General features: G+C 39.1%; 3 long non-coding RNA genes across 8 annotated transcripts in view; 1 reads left to right on the plus strand and 2 right to left on the minus strand.

The window, feature by feature from the left end:
* LOC123510529 overlaps positions 1–1,413 on the minus strand; it is an 8,721-nt gene extending 7,308 nt beyond the window's left edge. Inside the window, exon 1 of the long non-coding RNA XR_006676537.1 lies at positions 1,208–1,413. This is a non-coding gene — a long non-coding RNA (uncharacterized LOC123510529). The remainder of the gene's footprint in view (positions 1–1,207) is intronic.
* LOC123510528 overlaps positions 1–10,911 on the plus strand; it is a 23,053-nt gene extending 12,142 nt beyond the window's left edge. For both annotated transcript variants that reach the window (XR_006676535.1, XR_006676536.1), the window contains exons 2-3: positions 9,257–9,479; positions 10,776–10,911. This is a non-coding gene — a long non-coding RNA (uncharacterized LOC123510528). The remainder of the gene's footprint in view (positions 1–9,256; positions 9,480–10,775) is intronic.
* LOC123510527 overlaps positions 3,154–26,194 on the minus strand; it is a 24,916-nt gene continuing 1,875 nt past the window's right edge. The window contains exons 1-10 of one of the 5 annotated variants that reach the window (XR_006676531.1): positions 24,114–24,759; positions 23,696–23,875; positions 17,910–21,442; positions 15,219–15,321; positions 14,669–14,868; positions 14,284–14,462; positions 10,797–10,959; positions 9,225–9,466; positions 8,560–8,721; positions 3,154–5,898 (exon numbers count right to left, since the gene is read on the minus strand). This is a non-coding gene — a long non-coding RNA (uncharacterized LOC123510527). Of the gene's footprint in view, positions 5,899–7,769; positions 8,722–9,224; positions 9,467–10,796; positions 10,960–14,283; positions 14,463–14,668; positions 14,869–15,197; positions 15,322–17,909; positions 21,443–21,735; positions 21,931–23,695; positions 23,876–24,113; positions 24,763–26,194 lie in introns of those variants that run through there. The other 4 variants (XR_006676534.1, XR_006676530.1, XR_006676532.1 and 1 more) reach the window with 4 other exon arrangements.

A 26,194-nucleotide genomic window follows, 5' to 3' on the forward strand; every position in this document is an offset into this window, starting at 1 on the left:
TTCTTCCTCCTTGTGCTACCAATATCTACACACCTGAACCTAGAAACACACGAAAACACGTAGAAATCACTAGATATTAGGCAAAATATTGACGAACTGGGATGTTGGAAAAAAGGCGCCAGCCTAGGGCTATGATGAGTCACCACCTCACCTGTGATCAGCGAAGAGAACGGGAACGGGGGTGACTCGGCTAAATTACGTAAATTATTTGATTTGAAAAATGACTTTTAGAAAAAACGAAGCCACGGCCGAATGCATGACATTTTATGACGTGATAAATATTAAAACTCATTTTCAAAATATCAAAATATCTCCAGCTCAACTAGGTTTTAAAAAATGTCTAAATTAATTACGTTAAAAGTATAAAACATTTTCAACAATAACTTTCGTAAAACGTCCAGGATAGGCAAGCCATTTTCACTTGGCGAGTATTTTGCCACATTTCATGGAGTCTGAGTTATCTTTTAAGGCATTCTACAGCGAGTTAGACCGAGAAGCAGAAACGTGAGCAAATAAAATAAAGAAAAATAAGATGTTTTGCTCAACAGCACCAAACACCATTTTAGAGTCCACATATTTCACTCAATAGATTGATTTCACCCTTAAAAGAGTATAGACGATTCTTTAACATTATAAAGGTACACTTATAGCCTCAAATAAAAGAGCTCAAAATTGAAAATTGAAAATTTTGACCGATAAAAAGACTTTAATATACGCCATAAAACACCACTAAACGCTACGTATTTACCCAATACTGACGCGGAAAACACTTCAAGCACAACGAAACGTTTATAAATACCATAAAAACACACCATGGAAGCATAATATTACCGTTAGATATATTTGAAAAAAAGTATTTGACCCAGCAATCAGACTGCCAGAGGGAGGGTGATGGGTGGGGGACCGCGGTGGGAGGCGGCCCGGAGGCAACAGTGGGAGCAATGGTGGCGGACCTCCATATGTTGTCTTTATTAAAATTAAGCCATATAGGGAACTTTTGACTGTAGGATATGAAATAGTAGACTGGTGCCGGCATTCTGACACATATTTGGCTTACGGTAAGTGAAGGAAGCAAATATCAGCTGTTATTACTGACGCCTTGCTCTTTTTAATGATCGTTATACCTATCTTCTCTTAATATTTGCGTACTGTTTTCACTATCATATGTAAAGGAAACCTAAAAATAAGTGAATGGACTTATAAATACCTTTAATTGACGAAGATAAGGCAGTGTGGAGGGTTGTGGCGAAATCTTGCAGTGCTTGTCTTGTCGCCTAACTGGTGCTTGGTGCTGCTTGAAAACTGTCGGTAATATATCAACACTTCACTTCACTTGTGTGTGTGTGTGTAGACATGTTCTGGATGTGTGTGGGGGTGTTTTGAGTATTTTCGGTAGTGTGTGGGTGTGTATGGGTCAGTATAGCCCAGCGCTACCACCACCGCCACCGCAAGACCACTACTGCCGTTTTAACCAGGCACAGAACGTATGTCTGTGAAGGGACTACGTGTGTATAATACTATGAATGTATGATATCTATCTATTACCAAGTCTATCATCAATGAGATACTATACTTGTAAAAATATCAATGTTTTACTAGTTATTGTGACATCTTTCTCTTCGTTATCGTGTCCAGCTTTGGTTATTTGTCAAAGCACTATATATCAAATTGTATCTTGTTGTAGAGAGAGTGTTGGCAGCTGCCGCAGGACAAGAAACGAAGTGCTTAAAAGGCAGAATATTTCATTTCTCTTATTCTTATATTTTTATCGATAGGCTGATGATTTCCCTGACTGAGAGCAATTTAATCAGAGAGTTGTGATTCATGTGTATATATTTATTTTGCACTGTAAATATTTCAACAATATTATGTATGTAAATAAAACTATGAAAGTGTGGATGATTTCAGTCTTGAGTGATGTTATATGAGTGTTTTCTCTATTCATGTGTATGTGCAATACGTAGTGATGCTACGTAGCCACCCTGTGTGCTTGTGAGGTATCCTTCCCTCCCCCATGCCCTGACAAAGACAATAGTTTTGAGATAGGACTAGGATCCCTGTGTGAATGAAGCGTGTATGAGAACCTGATTGTGTATTATTATGTTAATATTTAAAAAATATATATTAAATAAGTAATTTAAATTTTTTTTTATAGAAATCCAAGAGTTTAAATCTTAAAAGAATTGATAAATCAATGAAAAATTACCTAATACCCGTTATAAGAGCTAAGCCTGCCGTACTGAGAGTGGGACCCGCGTCCGTCATTTTCATGATTAAATAAAAAAAAAAAAACAATTTTATACACACATAATTCATTAACTGCTCATTACACAACTTTCTATATCGAATCATAACGTAATTTTTTTTTCTAGAACATTGTGTTAAAGGTGTATATATCGAGATAATACCTAAATTTGCGGTATTAGAAAATTATTTATCACATTCAAATCTACTTAGACAATGGCATCGAAGCGAAATAAGACAGCTCAAGCATGTATATTATTAAAGAAATCCTGTGTTCATTAGCTGAACCGTGAATCCATTTACATTCACTGTCATTCAGTATCCATCACAGATTACAAGTTTCTTAGGACCGGGAGTCAGTACTTTGTATTCTAAAATCATCCCAGCCGGTAATCTAGATAAATCCTGGGACACTACACCCTTCCCTGGTAACCATCAAGCAATGCGCTGGGGATTCAGACTCTAGTGTTCACTAGCCGTGCTCTACTGATTCCCCGAGAAAACGATTCCGGAACCGGTTCCGCGGGCTGATGAATACCAGTCTCGGAACCGCCAGCACGCCTAGTATTCATCAAGCAGCGCGCTGGCGGTTCCGAGACTCTGGTATTCGGTATTCACCAGCCGCGCACTACTGATTCCGCCTGCCAGTTCCTTGAATACTTGAGTTTACGGTTCCTGCTGCCCACTACTATCAAAAACCCTTTTACTCACTTTTATGCTATTCTCTCCATCTGTATCTATTAATTTATCAAGAGAGCTCTTCCTCCCAATACAAACTCTAGAATTAAGGAAAAACAAAAACCCACAGACCCAGCAATGATTTCTTAAAACTTTTACCTAGTCACTGATGGTGCAGAGAGAGAGAGAGAGAGGAAGGAAGAGACTCGTCCAGTAAATAAAAGAAGCTTGTCAAAGTAAACCTTCATTACAAACATTTGATATACATGCAGGTAAACAAATATTTACAGGCATTTACAGACATTTCTCTACAAGCAAGACACTATACCTTTCTCTAACAAAATCAACATTCTTCTATACAGGAAATGTATGTACACAACTTGATAAACAAACATACACACATACATCGTAATTAACAATGGATGTATGTACTGTACAAATATATAGATTGTCATACTCACAAATGTAATTATGTAAGTCACCACAATAACAATTTCTCACATGAATAAACTTTGTGTATTATATTAAACTCTTTCTGTCTCACTACTTCCTGTGACAATAACAGTGTCATTTACTTATGACATCCATCACTGTTCAGCCCTTTTATCCAGTTGGTTATCCTGTTCATGTGCAGAAATCATCCATCTATCTGTCCAAGCAGTGTGGAATTGCCAGGCTGACCTATAGATAGACAAATCTTCTCACTGTGAACAGGATATAATGATTCAGGTTGAGGTGAATAGCAATACCCACTCACATTATCTCTCCTTTCCTCCTAAACTTCAGTATTCAAGATTTGTTGATTTCATCGTTTTCATCTCTACTGCTTTACCAAGTTAATATTTAGTCATATTTCTCCTTTTTTTAGTATCTATGATATCCTCTTACATTTCAATGTTAAAAGCTTTGATTTCTTTTTTATCTCTACTGCTACATTATATTGAGACACACACTTCCACTTGTTTCTATTCCAATATTTTTTCTGTAATTAATAATCTATCCTGTCTTTGCAAATTTCAACATCAAAAACTTTGATGATGTATATCGCTATTCTTGTAAAGTATTTTACTTGAGTATTAACCTTGTCTCTGTACTCCTCTAAGTACCTATCCATTATTAGAAATACAAGGATGCAGAAATTATTTGTCTTATCTTAGCTTCTCAAAGAATTAGCATTTCATCATTACAATTTCCTTTCATAACCCATTTCTTAGCATTCCATAAATTTTACGAGTATACAAACATAATTGGCATTAAATTTCACTAGTTTCTACTTACTACACAAACAAACTTACTTTCAATATCCCCACATCAAACTGCAACATTCTCAAACCATCTACCTTTTGAGGCAGATTCACACGTGGCAATGTATGGCTGGAATTGTCAGCCGCTGGAATCTTAGTGACCACTCCCAGTCGGAATGTATTCACACTACAGTGGCTAGGAAGTGAGAAGTAGTGGCTGGCTAGCAGTGTCAAATGAGTCTGTCTAGTGTCCATGCTCCACACCTTTTAGTTATCTTTGCTCAAACTTCAGTATTGAAGGGTCTATGGGGCTGATATTGCAAGCAACGTAAGCAGAATCATCAATTGTCATTATGAGCACATAACACATCATCAGTATTACTATTATCTAATATTAACCCAATACTTCAAACCTTCAAATACCTGCAACTCGCACAGTTCTGCACAATCCTGCACTTTCACTTTTTTTACATAAATGCTGCAAGTTTAACTTTTCTTGAGATATTGTAGAAAAAGACAAGAAATATTCACTATTACCCATTCATTAGACACTTTCCACCTGACTTGGACAGCAGAACAAACATGAGCATCACCACCTTGGAGGTGATGCTAGTTATTAATGAACATTTAAAACTGAAAATTTGCCTGGAACAGCACGAGTCATTCCTTTCCCTACAGTAGCAAAAGGAACATGAAATTTGCAGCATTTGCTTTAAAAAGTGAAACTGAAAGAATAATAGGTCCATACCTTGCAAAACTAGATTTTAGATATTGATAAATAATAGATTACAAGACAATTCATGTGTCATACACACTCAATGGCAATTGATGATTGTACTTAATCTGGTTTGAACAACAAAACATCCTTTTTTGAAGGCATTCTTGTTATATAGAGGATGTCTTGGGTCCCACACATGCTGTTGATTCCTCACCAGCTCCAACACCATCTTTTCTGCCTTAGAACAATTTTTCTTTCTTTTAATGTCTTGGTCTATAGTGCCTACAGCAGTGTTTCTCAACCTGTGCCGCGGCGCACTTTTGCGCTGCGGGGATCACATAGGTGCGCCGCGAGTACTCGGACACGTCCTGTACCCGTCCATCAGAGCTGCAGTCAGCTGGCATTTCTGAGTTGCCATATCACTTGTCTTATTTTGCTTATTTACACGTTCATGTGAAAAATTTTAGATGTGTGTACAAACTGAGCATATGCATACCAGTTGGTTGTATACAAGATGGAATATATGATGTGATTTGCGTGAACCTTTAGTAACAATTAATATGGCAACATATAAAGGCGCGGACACACTTGCCCTAGAACATTGCCCGAAACACTGCTCGACGCATGAAGGAAGCATGTCTCGAACTTTGTCACAGACGTGTTCGAGGCACTAGTGTCCACATCATGTCGGCAGCTCTGCCTGTGACATGGTGGTAGCAGTGGTGTGGACGAGGCTACGAGCTATTTCACCTCTGTTTCCAGCATGTCCATGACTTTGCCCGAAACAGTGGCCGAAACACTGTCCCAGTGCTGTCAGTGACATGTTGCTAGCATGCGTGTTACATGTTTCCTTCATGCGTCGAGCAGTGTTTCGGGCAATGTTCTAGGCAAGTGTGTCCACGCCTTAACGAGAACATTGGGTAGGCAGCTCCAGGGCCAGGACCAAGGGGTCTCAGTGCTACAGTTGACTCCCCGTAACGCGTAGTGCCGTACTGCATTCGTTGCTCAACGAGGCTTAAAAATGGAGAAATACCTCATAAAAAAAGAGTAAATGTGCTGAAGAAAAAGAAGTTGCAGAGGACATTATTAAGTCAAAGCGTACATGTGTCGAAGGCACTGATGGTGACGTAACAGTAAAACCTGGTGAAAGTGAGACGTCTCGTCCAGGCCATATCGTGGAAAGTGAAGAGAGAGTTGAAAGTGAGTACAGCTGTGCGGGTCCGAGCAGAAAAAGTGATATGACGGGCTTGAGATCAGTTAAAACAATGACAGGTACCAGCAAAAGTAGCCGCAGCAAGTCATTTCGCATGTATAACGACAGTTACCTTGGACTTGGATTCACTTGCTGTGATAGCGAAAATGGCCCTAAACCAAAATGTGTTGTTTGTGGCTTGAGTTATCAAATGAATCTATGACTCCACAGAAAATGAAGAGACATTTATCAACTAAGCATCGTCACCTGACACAGAAACCTATAGATTACTTTAAGAGACTCTTGAAAGAAAACAAACAACAAAGTCTTGGGTTTGAGAAAAAAGTGAAGGTAGCAGAAAAGGCACAGAAAGCAAGCTATTTAGTAGCAGAACAAACAGTAAAACAAATGAAACCCCATTCAATTGCAGAATCCTATTTTCTTCCAGCTTGCTGTTCTGTAGTGAAAACTTTGTTTGGGGATGAGGCTGAAAAAGAAGTGAAAAAATTCTCTCTCAAACGATACGATTGGCAGACGAATCAAGGATATGTCATCTGACATTGAGAAAAGTGTGTGTGAACTGGTGAAAGATAAAATGTTTGCCTTACAAGCGGACGAATCAATAGATATTGAGGAAACCTCAGTTACTTGTGTTCATCCGTTTCATTGATGATAAGAAAATAACCGAGCAATTCTTGTGCTGCAAAGAACTAAGTCAAACAACAGGACAGGAAATATTTTCTACAGTGACAGAATATTTGGTAGAAATGGACTTAACATGGAAATTATGTGTAGGAATTTGCACAGATGGTTGTCCATCAATGGTGGGGTCAGTAAAGGGTTTTGTGTCTTTAGTGAAGAAGGAAAATCCATTTCTGATTACCACACATTGTTTCTTGCACCGTGAAGCTCTTGTTGCTAAAACACTTGGACAAGATTTAAAATTTGTTCTTGATAATGTCGTGAAAATGGTGAACTTTATTAAAAGTAGACCAAAGCAGTCAAGATTATTTTCCAGTCTTTGTGAAGAAATGGGATCTGCCCACGAAGGTCTTCTCTTCCACACGGAAGTTCGGTGGTTGTCAAGAGGCAGAGTGTTATCCCGTGTGCATGAACTAAGAGAGGAAATTCTTCTTTTCTTTGCTCTTGAAGAGAAAACAGAATTCTGCGAATTACTGGCTGACGAAATTTGGAATGCAAAATTATGTTATTTGGCAGATATATTTGAGCATTTGAACAAGGTGAATGTAAGTATGCAAGGGAGAAATGAAAATATGTTAACATGCACTGATAAAATGCAGTCAATGAAAGAAAAAATCAAGGTTTGGAAAGACAGGTCAAGTGAAGGTAATATTGACATGTTTCAAAAGACTGCTGCAGCAAACAACACAGACATTGTTCCACTCATTACAGACCACCTTACAAGCCTAGAAAGGAGCATTGAAAAATACTTCCCAAATATATCTACTGAAAGTTATGATTGGCTGAGAAATCCATTCGTGCTCGATCCCTTACACAAGCCTCAACTTAGCACTCATGAAGAAGAGGAACTAATTGATATCCGAAATGACCGCACATTAAGACTGCAATATATGGAAATGTCATTAGAAAGCTTTTGGATTGAAATGGAAAAACAATACCCACATATTTCAAAAAAGGCCCAGAAAATACTCTTGCAGTTTTCGACGTCCGTGAAAGAGTAAAAGGTTAATTAATTATGAAATTAAATTATTAAAGAGATGGTGCGTCGCCAAATTAAAAACATGTCTTTAGTGCGCCGCCAACCAACAAAGGTTGAGAAAAGAGTACTGGAAGCGCTGTTAAGCTACCAACCATTAGTGGTGTAGGCAATATTATTTATAGTGGTACCCATATTAAGGTCCATATCACCACCCAAGCACATCTTTGGTGAAACCACCTAGAACTTGGGTATCATGGTGATAAGTAGGTAACTTTAAACCACTCAACAAATGGCAAAGTTTTGGGATTCAAACCTACGCGTGGACATCTGCCTGATCCCACAGTCATCACCTTATCCACTTTGCCACTGCCTCCACATCATCATCTTCCACAACTTCCCTTGTGAAGTCACAATGTATACAAAACTGCTAGTAACTGGACAAGCAAGACCAATGTGTCAGTCTTTATTTGTGGTGGGTAATTCAAGCTGCTAGGCACCAAAGTCCACCCGATACTTCTATCGGTTGGCAATTCCAACAGCAAATTGCCAAGTGCGAACCTGCCTTTACTCACAAATTTTCATACATACATGAGCATAACTGGATTCAATTTTCACTACAATTCACATGTACCGCACAAAAAGACTTACTTCCAATATCTCTCATCAAATTACAATATTTCCCAAACCATCCACCTCTTACTCCCAAAATTTCACAAGTTCACAAACATCACTGGACTTAACCCACTACAATGCCCACTTCCTCTCAATATTCCTCCTCCTCCTCCTCTCTTAACCTGTTTACCCTATGCTCTTGGCCCTGTGACTCCACCAGCTTGCTAACAAACATCACAGTCATTGCAGAAGGTGTTGGCCTGAGGGGGTGTTGCATGCAGGCCCTGTGTCTCCATCAGGTATTCTATCACCACCACCATCACCTCACAACTCCACAAGAAACTGCCTTGTCCTAGAAAGAAATTGCAACAGTTTTAGTGTAAGATATAAAGCAGAATGTTAGTGTAAGATATAAAGCAGAATGTTAAGTGTTATTAATTGTTGAGGTGATTTAAAGGTTATAGCAGAGGTAATAAGACAAAGGAAATTGTTTATAAGGGTGGTATAGTGGTGTAAAGTGATATAACTTAGGTGTTATGAATAGAAAAAGAAGGCAATTCATAACCTCACAGTAAGTAAATAGGGAAAGGTGATAACAATGGTGGCATTAATGTAAAGGTGAAAAACATCTTAATAACCAAATGAAAACATGATATTGTAACAAAGATAACAAACAAAAAGTTTTAAGTGAAAAAACCAACAATAAAGATGACATAGACAAAAATACTTAATGATACAAAGGAGTACTAATGAAAGGTGATTTTTTTACTAATGAAAGGTGATAGACAAAAAATAAGTTAGAAAAATTATAAATGTAAAAAAGTGACAACAACAGTGATGCATATGACCCCTAACCTCTCATCCACTGTAAACGACCTCTTCTCCAGGCCAGCCACACTGACAGAGCAAGACGTGCGTTGACCTGTGATCCAGGAGCCGGCTGCCAGTGAAGAGGGTTGCTGTGAGGGGCTGCAGTGGGGACAGGTCACTCCTGCTGACCCCATCCCTGCTGGGGTGGAGGCACAGCAGGTGCTAAGGAGGCTTGTGGCAGCCGGTGGAGCACACACTCACTGGTCGTGTCTATGTGTTTGCCTTTCCTGTGGGAGAAATGTCAGTTTTGTTCATCATATAGAAGTGGAATGTGAAGAGATGGTACAGTAATATTCCGCTTAACGAACGTTCGTCTAACAAATTTCCGGTTTAATGTACTATATAAAGTTAGACCAAAAAATCAGCATAACGTACAACCACATCCATTTTAGCGAATTTTCTGGGTTTGAATTTGCCGGGTGAGGGACCGGACGTGGCAGCTTCACTGTGATTGTCTGGCTCCCCGCCTGTCTCTAGCGCTCCTGGAGCTGAATCCAAGATTCTTTAACAACCTCAGAGCAACCTCCTGCCGTGAAATGGCTTCCATGAAGGCTTGGAGGGACGGTGACGAGGTTGCTGGGAACACCACCTCCTTATATATGCATTTATGTTCAAAAAACATTTCAATTAGCTTTTTACAGACCTTGCCACCAAAAAAGGATTGTTTTGTAATGCATAAAGAGAAATCTTACATGAAATACCGCGGTATTTCATTAGTAATTCACTGTCACTCACTGCCATGGAGTACAAGTTATCCTCATGTCATGAGCATATATGAATACTAAGATATGATATCCATTATAGCAGGCAATAGAGGAGTGGAAACAAATTTAATATCGTGGTGAAAGAAAACATGCCAAGCTAAAAAGGTCACAAGAAGAAGAAGAAGCAGCCAAGTCGCCGGAGTCTCCGCCGTCTGTGGTCGATCTCATCATCTCTGCTTTATTTTTTGGTATTTCATGTAAGATTTCACTTTATGCATTACAAAACAATCCTTTCTTGGGGGCAAGGTTTGTAAAAAGCTAATAGAAATATATATATATATATATATATATATATATATATATATATATATATATATATATATATATATATATATATATTTTTTTTTTTTTTTTTTATCCATGTGGTATTTTGGAGACCAGTCCAGAACGCATCCCCCATTTCCATTATTTCCTATGGGAAAATTACGTACGCTTAACGAATTTCTGCTCTACCAACAGCTTTGACACTCCCTATCCTGTTCGTTAAGTGGAGTATTACTGTATTCTTAAAATTAGGAAGATTAGCAAGTACTTTAAACATTCAGACAATTAATAAATACTTTTAATATTGAAACAATTTAAGTACTTTAAAATTTAGAAATATACACTGTTACTTTTACAATTAGGTAGATTTGCAAGTACTTTTCAAAAAGTGGACAATTCACAAATACTCTTAATATTGTCAAGGGTAGTTTTAACATTAGGAAGATACACAAAATTACTATAAAAATCAAAAAACATTCACAAGTAACCTTTCTGTATAATGTTCCAGTACAACACACCCACAAAGTACCTGCTGTGTGGATGGTTCGGATGGAATGGCTGACCCACTCCTCGCCACGGGCCTCCTGGAAGCGGATGGCTTTGTTGAGCTGCACGGCAGACTGGTAGGGTGGTCAGAGTGTGCTGCTCTGCCTTCCACTAGTCCAAAACTCAGGGACCACCACCACCACTTCCTGAGAGCGGCAGAGTTCCTTATTATTATCTTTTGTGTATGTGAGTGCATGTGTGTTAGGGAAACAAAAATGTTGAACTAAGAGGAGAGGTCAAATAAGGTGAAATGTTTAGGAGGTGCATGAAATTTTTTTTGTTTTGTATCTAAGTAGCAAAAAAGTGAAAAATACAAAGAAAATTATAAGATAGATACATGAATGGATAAATTAAGAAATGTTACAAAAGAAATGGGTTTTTTTGTGTGTAAGAGGGAATAGCTGGCATAACACAACATAAAAGAAAAAGACAGAAAAAAAACCACCTCATTTAATTGCCAGTTCCATTGCAAATCCAAGAGTAATACCCAGAAAAAAGAGATAAATGTCTTGAAACCTCCCTCTTAAATGAAGTCATGTAATATTAAGTTGGATATATAAAAGCGGGTAGGGAGTTCCAGAGTTTATCAGAGAAAGGTATGAATGATTGGGAATACTGGCTAAATCTTGCCCAAGAGAATTAGACTAGTGATGAGAGGAGGATGAAAAGCATTGTGAAGCGAGGAGGTATATGAAAATAGCAGTAGGACTTAGTTAAGAGATGCAACATTGTGGTGGTGAGAAAGAGGCTGAAGAGAGTCTGTCAGAGGAGGAGAGTTGATAAGATGAAAACTTTTGATTCCATCCTATCTACTAAACCTGTGAGTCAAAATCCCCCATACTTGCAAAAAGTATTCCATACATGGACAGACAAGTCTCATGAACAGTTAGCAGAGAAACTAGTAGAGATGCCTAAGAACACCTAACTTCATGGACGCTGTTTTAGCAAGAGATGAGATCTGAAGTTTCCAGTTATGATTTTGAGTAAAGAACAGACCAAGGATATTCAGTGTAGAAGAGGGGGACAGTTGAGTGTCATTGAAAAGAAGGAATAGTTGTCTGGAAGGTTGTGTTGAGTTGATAGATGGAGGAAATGATCTTTGAGGCAAGAAACTTTCTCTGCCCCAATCAGAAATCTGTGGCATCCTAACGGGAACTATTAACTTCCTGAAGGGTTGGTCGTCTCTGAAAAGGCATGGAAAGGTGTAGGGTGGTATCATCAGTGTAGTAGTGGATAAAGCAAGAATTTCGGTTTAGAAGATCATTTATGAATAATAGGAAGAGAATGGGTGACATGACAAATCCCTGAGGAACACCAAAATTAATACATTTAGGAGAAGAATAGTGGCCGTCTACCAAAGAAGCAATAGAACGGTCGGAGGAAAATTGAGATTTTGTATAATCGCACTAGCCTCATCCAAATTAGCAACTCAGTGAGTGGAAGAGGAAGGTAGGCCAGATTTCCAATTCATCAGCAAACGGGACAACTTTACTGCTAACTCCAGATATATGATTAAAGTAGATTGGGAATAAAACAGGACCCACAACAGATCCGTGAGGAAACCACTCAAAACATCAACATCACGACTAAAAACAGCAGTGGACCACAACTTTCATTCAATGTTCCAACAGAAAGTCACTCAGCCATCCAAGCAAGAGACCAGTTACACCAATAGCAGAAAGCTTATTCAGTAACACTGCATGATTAACAATATCAAATGCTTTGCTATAACCAAACTAGACCACATCAATAGCACAGCCAGAATCTAAGTGAAGGCTAACACAGACATATGCATAAAGGAGCTGATCACTTACAAATAATAACCCAGCACAGAAGCCAAATTGCTGTTGTGAAGAAGTTAAAGCACCGTCATCTAAGTAAGCACATAAATAAGAGACAATAATTCTCTCAAGTGATTTAGAACATATAGAAGTCAAGCTAATTAGATTGATTAGAGTGGGCAATACATTTAAATAGAGGCACAATATTAGCTAGTTTTCAAGCTTGAGGAACCCCCATAGATGAGATACCCTTATTAAAGATAAGGTAGAGAGGGTACCATAAAGTAGGAACAATAGAGAGCAAACCAAAAAAAAAACAATCAGGCGACAACTTTAATTTATTAAACCCTTTCAGTACCATGATGCATTTCCATATTCATTCTGCTTACTATTTAGTGATTCTGTACAGCTTCAGAAACTCTTGTGGGAAATAAAAAAGTGAAGACTTTGTCCATTAATCTATTGACCTCCATAAACTCTTCTTAATGTCAATAGAATGGTATAGTCGTACACAAATCTCAAGGTAAAAATGTATCCCAGTACTGAACAGGTTAAGAGATTTGAAGATATCATCAATACTCACCTACCTAAATGACAAAAGGGAATCGGAGACTTGAAACGGTTAAGTATCATGCAAACACCATCAACGAAGACATAAGAATTGGTTAGTCAAGAGATTAGCCATAGACATACAGTCACTGTGCCACATTATATCAACAAGCAGGAGACCGACAGAAGGCTTGTCTGTTTTCTTTCTCCTCAAGTAAACATGAAAACTTCACATTACCATTTGAAGCAAGAACATTCATACGTTTCAGCAGCTTCACGAACATTACATTTACACTGGATGTTTGCATTTCTGAAGCTAAACTATGCCTGGACCATTATAGGAGAATGTCGACCAAGGGTAGAACTGAGGCATTTAATTGTAATCCCTCCACGCTACAATCTTACGAGACTCAATACTACGAGAAACATTACCAGCCCACGGAGGGCGAGATGAACTCAACTTTAATGGCAATAAAGTGCTTGAACCAATTAATCAAAATGTGTCATTTGTTATATAAATATTTTACATTACACCCTTGTAATTCAAGATCCTAATCATTAAATGAAAAATAATGACATGGAATTAAAATTCCCGCAAAACCAATCAAAATCAAAATCACTCAAGCATGGAGGTGGGATAGATGAAACAAAACAACTAAATAAAATGCCAACATGGCCGCAGCTAGGAAGCAGAGCAGAAATAGTTGTCATTGAAATGCAATCAGGATTGGATGTAAAAAACAAATCTAAAGTATTACCTGAAGCAAAAAAAGTAAAAAAAGTTACCCATTGCACTAAGCCTAAGGACTGGAATAAATCCAAAAGGAAGGTCAGAGAGGAGAAAATGCCATAGGGACATGTCCAGTCCACAAAATGTCTCGAAGGTTAAAATCACCCAATAAAATAACATCCTTGTTAGTACAAGAATCAATGTAGGATAACAAAGTAATATTCCCACCTAAAAAGTACTTGGGAGGATGATAGACAACTATAATGTACAAATTAAAATTTGGGAAATATACACCAAAAGTACGGGGAAAGTCTGAGTGTTGTGTGAGTTTGGAATTGCACGAGAAAATAATAATAAACAGTAACAGTGAAGTTTAAAGAGAAAAAAAACATATAGAAATACACACACACCTGAATATGTAGGGACTGCACTTTTTCCACAATGCACACCACTGGCACATCAATGACACGAATGATCCGAGTGACGTCCTTCAGCAGGGAGAGCCGATGGTTTAAGATTATATGAATGAGTACATGCACTACATCCCTTGTCATGTCCCTTGTTGCCTCGGTGCCCAGCTGCTGAAGACCTGGGAATGAAGTGATAATGGGGATTGCAGTAGACAAGTTACAAGGAACACTTTTATTCTTTTAAGGTAGGAGGGATAATCTGGCCAAGGGAAACAAAAGCAAAGAAACAAAAAGGCCCACGTAGATGGCAGTCCCTGAGCAGATTACTTCACTGCCATCTATACCAGAAGAATGCCGTTAAAAATGAATGGCCAACATTGTTTACCGTCCTCAAACACCTGGTGAGTGATTGATATATCTTGATGCATTCCTCCTTGTTGATGCTAAGGTTGGTCACTTTTGTGTTGAGGACCAAGCAATACTGAAGGGTGGCGATGATCAGCAACTGGTCCACACGGGGTGCCAGCTGTCCACACCGCTCCTCTGACTGCAATATCTCGTCCGTGTTGGCATTGTGGTCACAACCTATTGTGGAGGATAGGAAGGTCTTCATCGTATGTTTGGTTATGAATCAATAACTTCACTTATGGTCTAGCAGATAAGGACACACCCTAATCCCTCCTACATTAAAATAAAAAACTTTCCATGAAAGGTCATTAATCTACACTTTCATAAACTTTCTTCTTACAATCTGCTTCTCTGTTGTGGAGTTTATGCATACATAATGAAATGACAAGTTTAAAACAATACAAAATGCTGAATTAACTAATGCTGTCTCACAAACAAACATAGACATTAAAATTTCTACAAAATGTGTATACAGCTTCAAAAATTAATCAGCACTGCAAGACAACCCATCAATCTTGATGTCTTACTTGAGTAATGACCATGTGGATTGCCTGTGCTGCTCCTTTACTCTCCAGAGGGCTGGAGGCTGAAGTGGCTGACCATCCTGAGGTGAAGCCAAGCCAGGTGAGTCTGTTGGGTTAGACAAGACAAGCCACTGAAGAACTTGCTTGCTTATGTCTCAAAGGACTGTAACGCATAATGTTGCAAGTTTTGGGACTTTTCAAGGATAAGGATACAGTATCATTTACAAATCATCATGAAGGTTTTATTTAATGAATGTGAGAGTGCCCCTAATGTGCGTCACCTACACTGCATTCATCATTACATTGGATGTAAAACTTTTGTCGTGTTTCATGTTAATGATCAACATACATGAATGCTTCAGACAGACATTGATGGACGAGCAGATGAACCTTCCTAGAGGCAATGGGGGGCAAGACTGGCTTGTAATTGAGGATGGAGGAGGCCCAAGTCTGGGATATTTTTTAGGTTATACTGCTCTCTCCTCTCCGCCATGGAGGACGGACATGTTTCTCAGTGTGCTCCGAGCGTCTCCCACCCACCTGTGTTTATAACTGTAAAACGTACACTCTACAAATCTCAGGAAACGACATGGCTTCGTCTCTCCCTGCAACATCATAACGTGAAGAAGCCACTATTGAGCCTTCCATGGAAAATCCTACAAAACATGATCTCAACAGCTTCACCAAAGTGCAACTACAAAAAAACACGGCCGAAATATTGGTTTAACAAATATATGGGGCAACAAAGACCAAGTCGTGGATATGATATTGGCACATCACAGAGATGGAGCTACATCATCGCCATCCAGTGAACACCGCAGTGTTAACTCTCCACCTAGTGAACAAGAAAGTTCTATATCTCTTAATAGTGAAAGTGACAGTGATGTGTATGCCCGCAGTGAACCCATTAGTGTAGCATCTCAGTAGAGTGAACGTGACAGTGCAATATCTTGTGGCGATAATTCAACCACAAGAGATAACAGTCAACCTACGGATTTAGCACCAAACCAGAAACGACTGGAATGTGAAATAAAGAAGTTGTATGAGTTACTCGAAATTAAAGACAGTGAAATGAAACATACCTACAAGGAAATAAAGAAAATGAAAGCATGTTTCCACTACTTCAATGACCGCTTAGTAAACCTTGAACAGACCGTGTGTGGAAAATGTAACAGTGACTCGGACCCAGCGACATCTCTTAATGACAGGTCTAGAGACATGGCAAACCTGTTACCTAACCTGAATCATCGTATCAATGCATTCGAGAAAAAAGTTAATGAAAATAAACAAACAAGTGATGTAAGTAATGTACGCCAGACATGCCAACCTACTCAAGACAATCCTAAAAGAAAACATCTCATTCTTGGTGACATCAATCTGAGCAACATCAAGGTGTCGGACTTATCAGAGCTGGAGTACAAGAACCTTAATCCTTTCAGTCTGGGGACGTATATATACGTCATGGTGGCTACTCGCGCCAGTCCGATAACGTATATATACGTCCAGAAGCCTTACCTTCAGTCTGGGGACGTATTATTACGTCTTGCGGGCCATAAGCGTTTTAGATGAGTGTACCCAAGAAAACCAACAGCCATTCGTTCTCTTAGATATGTATATTATCAGGGAAAATGAATATATGTAACTATCATATCGCAGACAAGAATAAGTTTTCGCATGAAGGTTTATTTTTTCTCTGTTTCGTCAGCTGTAGCAGCCACAGGCCCCAGCTCACAGATGGAGAGAGAGAGAGAGAGAGAGAGAGAGAGAGAGAGAGAGAGAGAGAGAGAGAGAGAGAGAGAGAGAGAGAGAGAGAGAGAGAGAAAGAAAGAAAGAAAGAAAGAAAGAAAGAAAGAAAGAAAGAAAGAGAGAGAGAGAGAGAGAGAGAGAGAGAGAGAGAGAGAGAGAGAGAGAGAGAGAGAGAGAGAGAGAGAGAGAATCATGTTCATCACCACCATCCTCCACTATCTGATGATAATCTCTCTCTCTCTCTCTCTCTCATAGTGTTTCCATTCGTAGTTTTCTGCAGGTTTTTTTTTTTTTTTTTTTTTGTGTGTGTGTGTGTGTGTGTGTGTGTGTGTGTGTGTGTGTGTGTGTGTGTGTGTGTGCTGACATATTGAAGCCTCTCTCTCTTTCTCTTTGTTCGTGCGCAATTTATTTCTCATTTGAAATAATGCATATTTTGCATGACAGGTATATGTTGTCATTTGCTACACATACTGGCATGCAAATGCTAGATATATTAGGGGACTCTTTTCAGCAATAAATAACAGTGTTTACCGCAAATGAGATGCTTCACTCTGATATAAGACGCTTTAGGCTATCTGTACAGACAGAAATACTATATATGGCAATTCATGATTGCCATATATTGCGCAAATTTTTATAAGCTATATGGTCCATTCATCTTTCGTCATGGAGGGCAAGAGGGTGAAGGTGGCCTTATACCAGGTGTTGGAGCTGGAGTACTTCATTTTAGTGAGTATATAATTCATTATATGAAAACAAATTATATATTGTACTGTATATATTATGGAGGCTTTATTTTATTGAATGAAATCTAAATTTTATCTTTCTCTTTCCACAAGTCTGAGGATCCTGGTGGGGATGAAGTAGGGGTGGTGAGGGTCCGCCACCACCCTCTATGCCTGGAGTCACCACTCCCACCACCCAATGCAAGATGCCTCCTCTACCCACCTTCACCACCACCAGGCCACACCCTTCCACCTCCGACATCACCGCACTCCCCTCCACCTCCGCCATCACAGCACCACCACCAGAGATTCAGGGAGAAATCTCCCGAACTGTAATAAAAAAAAAAAAGTAATAAAATATAAAAAGTAAAATTTTGTATTGTTTTCCTTTTTAGCATAGCAATGGAAAGTGTATTGTAACATACAAACATTTTTACACATCCTGATATATAGTAAGTGATGAATATATTGAGTTTATGGCTAAAACATTGATTACTCAACAATAAAGCTTCAAATCTTGGAGCGCGCGGGCCTCCCGGATGGATCGCGATGCGTGTTTTCTAACTTCCGGGGCGAATGGGTTAACTGAGGCAAACTATGAACTAATTAGCTGTTGGGCGAGAGAAAAAACTATCTTGGATTCCAGACACTTGCATAACTGGTGCCAAGTTTGCAGAGCGATACACTGCAGACTAAGATTAACGACTTTTATGAACACATCTTTAAATGGGGTAATGAAAATGGAATCTTCATTATAAAGTCTGACCCAGTATTCAAGCTGGAAAATGGTGACATTGACGGCTGGAGGACAGTTGGGCGACATCGAGGCGGCTCAGGTCATACCAACAGACCTGCCCACTACTATAATCCTCCCCGCCACCTTCCCCCACCTGGACAGCACGAAAGGCGAGATGGTGACCTGACTGCACCTGGTCCCACACCTGGGGAGGGGAGGTGCACTAATCCTCAGCACCTTCCCTCCAACTCCCGTCCAGACAACTTTCATCTACACCCTTCCCATGGACATGCTACCGGCCAGTCCCGCCACCACACCCATGGCTCCCCACCGTCCCCACCACAATCAAATCCATACAGATGAGGAGCGTGCTACAACTGTGATGAGACAAATCTCACACAAACCAATTGTAGGTTTGACCATAAAATAGAGTGTACAAAATGTTATCAATTAGGTCATAAAAATAAGCTATGTAACTATTATGGAGAATAGGTCCTTGGCGAAGACACTGCTGCTAAACGTTATGATAAAATTAAGGCTAGTCATTCCATAGAGCACATCAATGCACAGTCTCTCCTATCGAGTTTCAATGAAATAAAACTACTGTTTCATGATTGGGACATTGATGTTCTCGCTTCCTCAACAAACACCTGATAAACTAATTACAGTACCAGGTTATAATTTATTTAGACATAATAAAGGTCGTGGAGGTGAAGTGTGTCTATACACACTCCACTTTATTACTTTAGAACTTAAGTTCTAAAGTAATATCACCGAACGTTGAACCCTGTCTTGGGATCGATAACATATATATTACAATTCAATGCACAAAACTACCATCAATCATAGTAGGGTGCGTATACAGACATCCTAAAGCTCCTGCCGCATCATATGATTACCTTTCAGAAGTTTTTAAGCACGTTAATCTGCGTAAGAAACCCATGGTGATCTTAACGATAACCTCCTAGTTAATAACAGCAAACTAAGAAAAATAACTGATGCATGTGGACTATTCCAATTAATAAATAAACCAACCCGCACCACTACTCAATGTGCAACACTACTTGATGTTTTAATCACAAATAAAAAAGACAGTATTGTTCACCATGATTGCCTTCCCAGTACTATTGCAGATCACAACATGATTATCTCAAAAGTTGACATCAGCAAACCTAAACGACCCAAAATAAAGAAAACATTCAGAAGCATGGCTACATACAACAGAGATAACTTCTGTGATGCGCTGCTACAAAGCTTGCACATCTTGAATAACATCACACTAACCGATGACGTTGATGAGCAGGTGAACATACTCATCACAGTTTTTAATTCCTTTCTTGACCAAGTCGCCCCAACAACAACTGAATAGACCACCAACTCCTTGGATTAACAAAGAAATGAAAGATAAGATGAATTATAGAGATACTCTACAAGCAAAGCTAAAATGAGATCGACAAAATATAGTTTTATAATAAATATAAAGAAGCAAAGAAACACGTAAAAGACAAACTTCAAGAGGCGAAACAGACATATTATCACAATAAGTTTTATGAAAGTAAAGGTAACTCAGCACAGATGTGGAACAACATCAGAAATATCGTGCCCAAGAATAAATCACACAACAACGTTATTGAAGACAAAGACATTAATGACAAAGCGGAAGAGTTCAACAACTTCTTTGCTAATGTAGGAAAAAAAACTTGAAAAGTGCAAAACTGACCCAAACTAACAGCAACAATAACATAGGTAACGTAATACAAGTTGCTGATGATAACTTGGTAACAATTTTCTTCAGACCTCAACCAGTTGATGTCCAGACCGTAATTCTGACAGTATCAACACTAAAGGAAACTAAAGCTGTGGGTAGCGATGGTATCTCATTATGCTTCATAAAAGACAGCCTTTTTGTTACACCTTTATACCTCACTTGTACTTTCAACACCTTAATCGCTTCAGGAAAATTTCCCTCCCTCTGGAAACACGCAACTGTTGTCCCGGTCTTTAAAGGAGGAGACAGTAACATCAGCTCTAATTACAGACCCATATCTCTCCTTCCAGTAATATCAAAGATTCTAGAGAAAATTGTAGCAAAGCAGCTCTCAGGCCACCTAGAAGAGAATTTGTTACTTTCTAACACTCAACATGCTTTCAGGCCAAAATTATCGACCGAAACTGCTTTCACAGTAATATCTAACCATGTATATAGCAACCTAGATAATAAGAAAATAACTATGATAACTTTATGCGACTTATCAAAGGCTTTCGACACCGTTAATCACAAAATTTTACTGCAGAGATGTCATAAATTACGTATCGAGCCTTTCTGGATACAAGATTACCTATATCACAGAACCCAATCAGTCAAAGTACACAACCACATATCTACCAAATCCCTAGTAACACAAGGAGTTCCACAAGGTTCCATACTTGGTCCCATTCTTTTCTCTATATTTGTCAATGACTTGTTTGAAATCGTAAACGATTGCATAGTACTTCAGTATGCAGACGACACTCAGTTTATACACAGTGAAAATATTAATTACTTAGACCAACTAACCTCCAGAGCCAAAGTAACGCTGTCGACTGCCAAAAATTACTTTATAAGTAGTGGCCTTATGTTAAACGCTAACAAAACTCAATCTATATTCATCGGAACACGGCAATTACTATCAAGTATACCAGAAGATATGACCATCAACATTCCCTTCAAACTTATCCAAGCAATTTGCCTCAACAACTACTACCTCCTTCACACAAATACTCCTTTACCTTAGCCCTACTCCTCTTCTCACTACCTCTCCAAGATGCACAATAACACAACCCTACACACAAAACAGATGCCCTCTATTGTCGTTGTCTTCATCATTAGCCTGGACCTCCATCTTGGCCTTCAGGTCCTGCTGTGAGCCATTGAAGCAATTCTTCACTGCCTTCTCATTGCTGAGCTTGTGAAACTCTGTCTCAAGTGATGGGTATCTGTTTCATCAGTGGCTTGGGGTTGATCACCTTGGGACCAAACTCTGGAGATGAAATGGTAATGTCATAAAATATTTTGGTTATTAGTGATGCAAGTGTTTATCATGGTAGACATCAATAAGAATAAAAAGTTTTAAAAAGCACAGTTTAATCTTGATTTCTAGATATCCAATTACAGTAAATAATTTTGTCCCCTGTCCTGGTTTGAAAATGTAGGGATAATTAAATGTACAAGTGACTGCAATTATACATGCCTTCATTTTATTGACTGATTTATTGATAAATCACAGTCCTAGTGAGGGACGACAGGCACACTGCAAAAGGTACAACAATTTACCTGAGGGCCCATACACACCCAGTCACCACCTTGGGGTTCTTCTGAGCTAAGCCCTTCATGAGCTCTTCCTGCACCACCTCAATACTTCTCAATCTCACAGTACACAAGGAGCACCTCCATCACCTTCTCCTGTGTGCCTCACTTGGGGCTGCCAGGCACTTCCGTACAATGCCACATGTGCATTTCCCTGCTGTCCTGCAGTAGAAACAGAATACGTACAATCTTTGTTAATGTCAGATATGATATGAATCTGCTTCTGCTGCTTTTCATACCCAGGTGACTTTGCAATACTAAAGAGAGCAATCAAACCACACCAAAGGGAATAATTTCATGGCAGGGGAAGGAATCTAAGCAATACTGATGACCATCCATTCTCGCTTATCTTTAGAAATTATTGTAAATTATGTTATCAAACAAATTTTGTAAAAATTCACAAAATATACAAAATTTCATGGCAAATGCATCTTCTATTGGTGTTCTCAGCAAAGATCTATAATCAGGGATTGAAGCAGTTGAGCTGTGAACACCTACTAACAGGAGGTTAAACCTCTCGGAACCAGTGTAATCACTCTTGAAGTAGTGCTAGTCAATGACAAGGGTACTGTACAACGGGATGTCATAAGCATTATTTGGCTTAGCTAAAGGTTGAGCAAGCAATCACTAAGTCTTTCTTTCTATGCAGTGTAATGGGAGAGATAATATTTTCAAAATTATCATCAAGCTCAAAGGAATTAATTTTCTTTTCACTTGCTATCAAAACAACATTAATCTTGTTCTGCCTTCATTGTATGTGGAAAGGGTTTGGTTGCTGCTGCGTGACACTCACAGTCCAGTGCTAGCTATTTTTTCTATTCTCTTTTGTTCTACTGCTATTGTTTCTTACAAGTATGCTGTGAGGAATCCAATGTAATTGTTCATAGCAAAATATATCTTGCAACATCAAGATTCAGGTTACAACGTAGTCCAAATTCGTATAGAGAATGACCAAGCGTTAACCTTCTACCTACCTACTAGTGTAGCTACTACAGGCAATGTCTGCACACTCACATGATTATGTATTGTGGAAAAATAATTTACTGGATTGTAAATGACATCCAATTAATGGTAACACGAGAACTGTAAATAGTATGTAATCTAACTTAGTAATTCTTATCCTGTATTGAAAGTAACAATATGGATCTGTGCTTTTGTGAACACAGTAAAAATAAAAAATTTTCATCTCACACTCTCTACATGGTGTACACCTCTCCCCTTCCCCACACCTCATCATTTGTCTAACAGACTAGTACAGTCCCTCCCTCCCTCTCTCTCTGGACTATTTACCTCTATGGACCAGTAACATACATCTCTGCCTGTAAGCATTTAATTTTACAGAATCATCTGGGAGGAGGAGTTAGCATAAGTAAGGTAATGATTAAGTAAGCATGAAGAGGACAGGAGCCAAATGTAGCTAGTGTTCTGTGTGATGCTTTGAAGTATGAGCACCAGCTGGCCTCAAAGAATGTTGACCCCGACTCCTATAGAGAAAGCACTTACAGAATCATTATTGTGGCAGTTTGCCTAGCTATACTTGGATTATTGAAAAATCTGTATTTCATCCTCTGGTAGAGCTAATTATAATCAGTGACCTATGCTTATCTTAACTGCAGTATCTATGTAATCAATAATCATTGTTATTTCCGTTATATAATATTACTTACTACTGTTAGCACGGGGAGAAGGGCAGAGTACAGAGTATAAAAGGCACAATTACATTTCAAGTAGAACAAGTAGATTACAACATGCCTCAACATACACTCCATCTACCCTCATAATGTCTCGTAACTTAGCAAATTAAGAAAAAACAAAAATTGACAGCTTCACTCCCATCCATCCTCAAGTGAACCAATATATGAAAGGAATCACCGCCTCCCTCTCTCTCTCTTACCAGTTCCACCCAACACGAGGTTACAACACTCACTTAAATTTCCAATTACCAGTAAGCTGAACAAATTTGTTGGCGAGGAGGATTGTTGCGTCCTTCACGGAAAACACGTCAGCCATTGTCGCCACAGTGACCTCCCACTGGTCTGTACCCTGTCTGTGGCACTGCCTCCTCTTTCTACGTCTGCTGGTCACTGGTTACCTCGTCTCCTCGCCACTGTAGGTCACAATTCCCTTTGTTAGTTGGCACGTCACGCACACTCTTGCCACACATTAACCTACACTGTTAAGGCAACTTCGTCAGTTAGACAAGGCAAGGACGGTCGAGATTCGAGATAAAATGCACGTCAATGCTTGGCTGACACAACCCCCTCTTCTCCCTCTCCATCTTTCTTATCATTATGTTAGGTAACACACACACACACATTCTCTCAATATTATCTACATTTACTTACGGTGACAGGAGAGTGTGTTTAAGTTAGTGCATGCTGCCTTCCGCCATTCCCTGACACGCCATGGCGACACACCAAGGCATCACACGCACACACACAGCTGACACTAGGGATGGGCGCTTAACGACTACGGAGTCCGGAGTCGATTCTAAGCCTGGGCAAAATACGATTCCGGAATCGATTCCAACGATTCCGCCACAGAACTGATGGAATCGATTCCATAGCCTGACGATTCCACTAGATTTGATGTACACAAAAGGCAATGCAACCAATGGAATCTGGGCAGTGACACCTTAAGGGAGAAAAACAATATTTGATTGGTCGATACCCTGTGACGTCAGGTGATTGATGTCAGATGCCTGCGGCATCAGTCTAGCTAATGCTCTCAGGGGGAAACTCGTGTCTTGGTTCACCATGGCAGAGTGGTGGAATCGATTCCGGAATCGTGAAGGCCATGAAACGATTCCGATATCGAGGACGCAGAGAGTAGGGGAGAAATGCTGTATGACATGACGCACTGCCACTGTCCCGCGCCCCACGCCGCCCGGGAGGCAAGCTCTGCTGGCAGAGTGGTGGAATCGATTCCAGCGATTCCAACAGCCTCTGGAATCGGAATCGAAGATTACCAAAATAGCGATTCTTGCCCACCCCTAGTCGATTCCGCCGACTCCGATTCCGAAGGCCCTGGAGTCGACTCCAACACCGGAGTCGACTCCGCGCCTTAACGACTCCAGTCACAGCTGTGTGTAAATGTGTATACTGCTTGAGCCTCAGGTGACGATATCACTTTTATTTTGACGAAACTGACGAGAATGTATATAACTTTGAACAAATAAATAATACATATCTGGTAGGGAGAGAAATTAAAAGAAAAATGCATCTAAAGTTAAATAAGAATTGTCGCCATATGATTGGCCAAATACTCTAGTATATATATATATATATATATATATATATATATATATATATATATATATATATATATATATATATATATATATATATATATATATATATATATATATATATATATATATATATATATATATATATATATATATATATATATATATATATATATATATATATATATATATATATATATAGGTATATACATTCCTTGACAAACTTGTAATAATTGAAATATGAAAATAACTTTATGTATATAATTGACGGAGTGCAGTAGACATAATGAATACTGGGGTAATGAGCTAGGTATGGAATGACATTCATGTGGTGACACAGGAAAGACGGCATGTCGATATGTCCTGCATGCTTGGCGCGCGGGGAAGCAACTCCAGAGTTGGTAAATAGGCTCTCGCGATTCTGGAGTCGGTAAGGCCTGTAATATTAGCTTGACGAGCTGGAAGACGATCGTGTGAATTAATATTATTATCTACTACAGATGAACGAAATAGAGTATAATGCAATCATGTGTACTGCAGGCAGGCTTGTATCCATTATTCAAAGAAATTGCACGAATAATATTAAAAAGTTTGTTCATACTGGTCTTTGGCCAATAGCACACACTGATTGTGTTGTCATATCACCATCATTTCTTTGTGCTCTGATTGGTAGATATTCTATGACGTCACAACACAGGGTATATAATATTGGTGCACTTAAAATACTGAAAACTAACCCAATATACACTCTAAACACCACGCAACACCTCAAAATGTCCCCAAATACACCTAAAACACACTAGAAACACCCAGTATACGCCACAATCATCCTGAAACACACAAATACACACAAACCACTTACAACACTCAAAACTAACCCAAAAAACTCATAAATCAAAGCAACACCTCAAAAGGCACCAAAACACACACAACACAGACTAGAAACATCACTATACTTCAAAATCACCCCCACACACACCCAAACCATTTAAAACACCCAAACCAAACATAAAGCACACTCAGAACACTATGTAAAACCTCAAAATGCCTCCAAACACACCTAAGACTCATTACTAACACACAATATATACCCAAATCACCCCCACACACTTCCAAAACACACCTAACACACACCGACACAGCTTAAAACACTCAAAATTAAACCAAAAACACTCAAAA

The sequence above is a fragment of the Portunus trituberculatus genome, chromosome 29, assembly GCF_017591435.1.
Source record: "Portunus trituberculatus isolate SZX2019 chromosome 29, ASM1759143v1, whole genome shotgun sequence".
NCBI lineage: Eukaryota > Metazoa > Arthropoda > Malacostraca > Decapoda > Portunidae > Portunus > Portunus trituberculatus.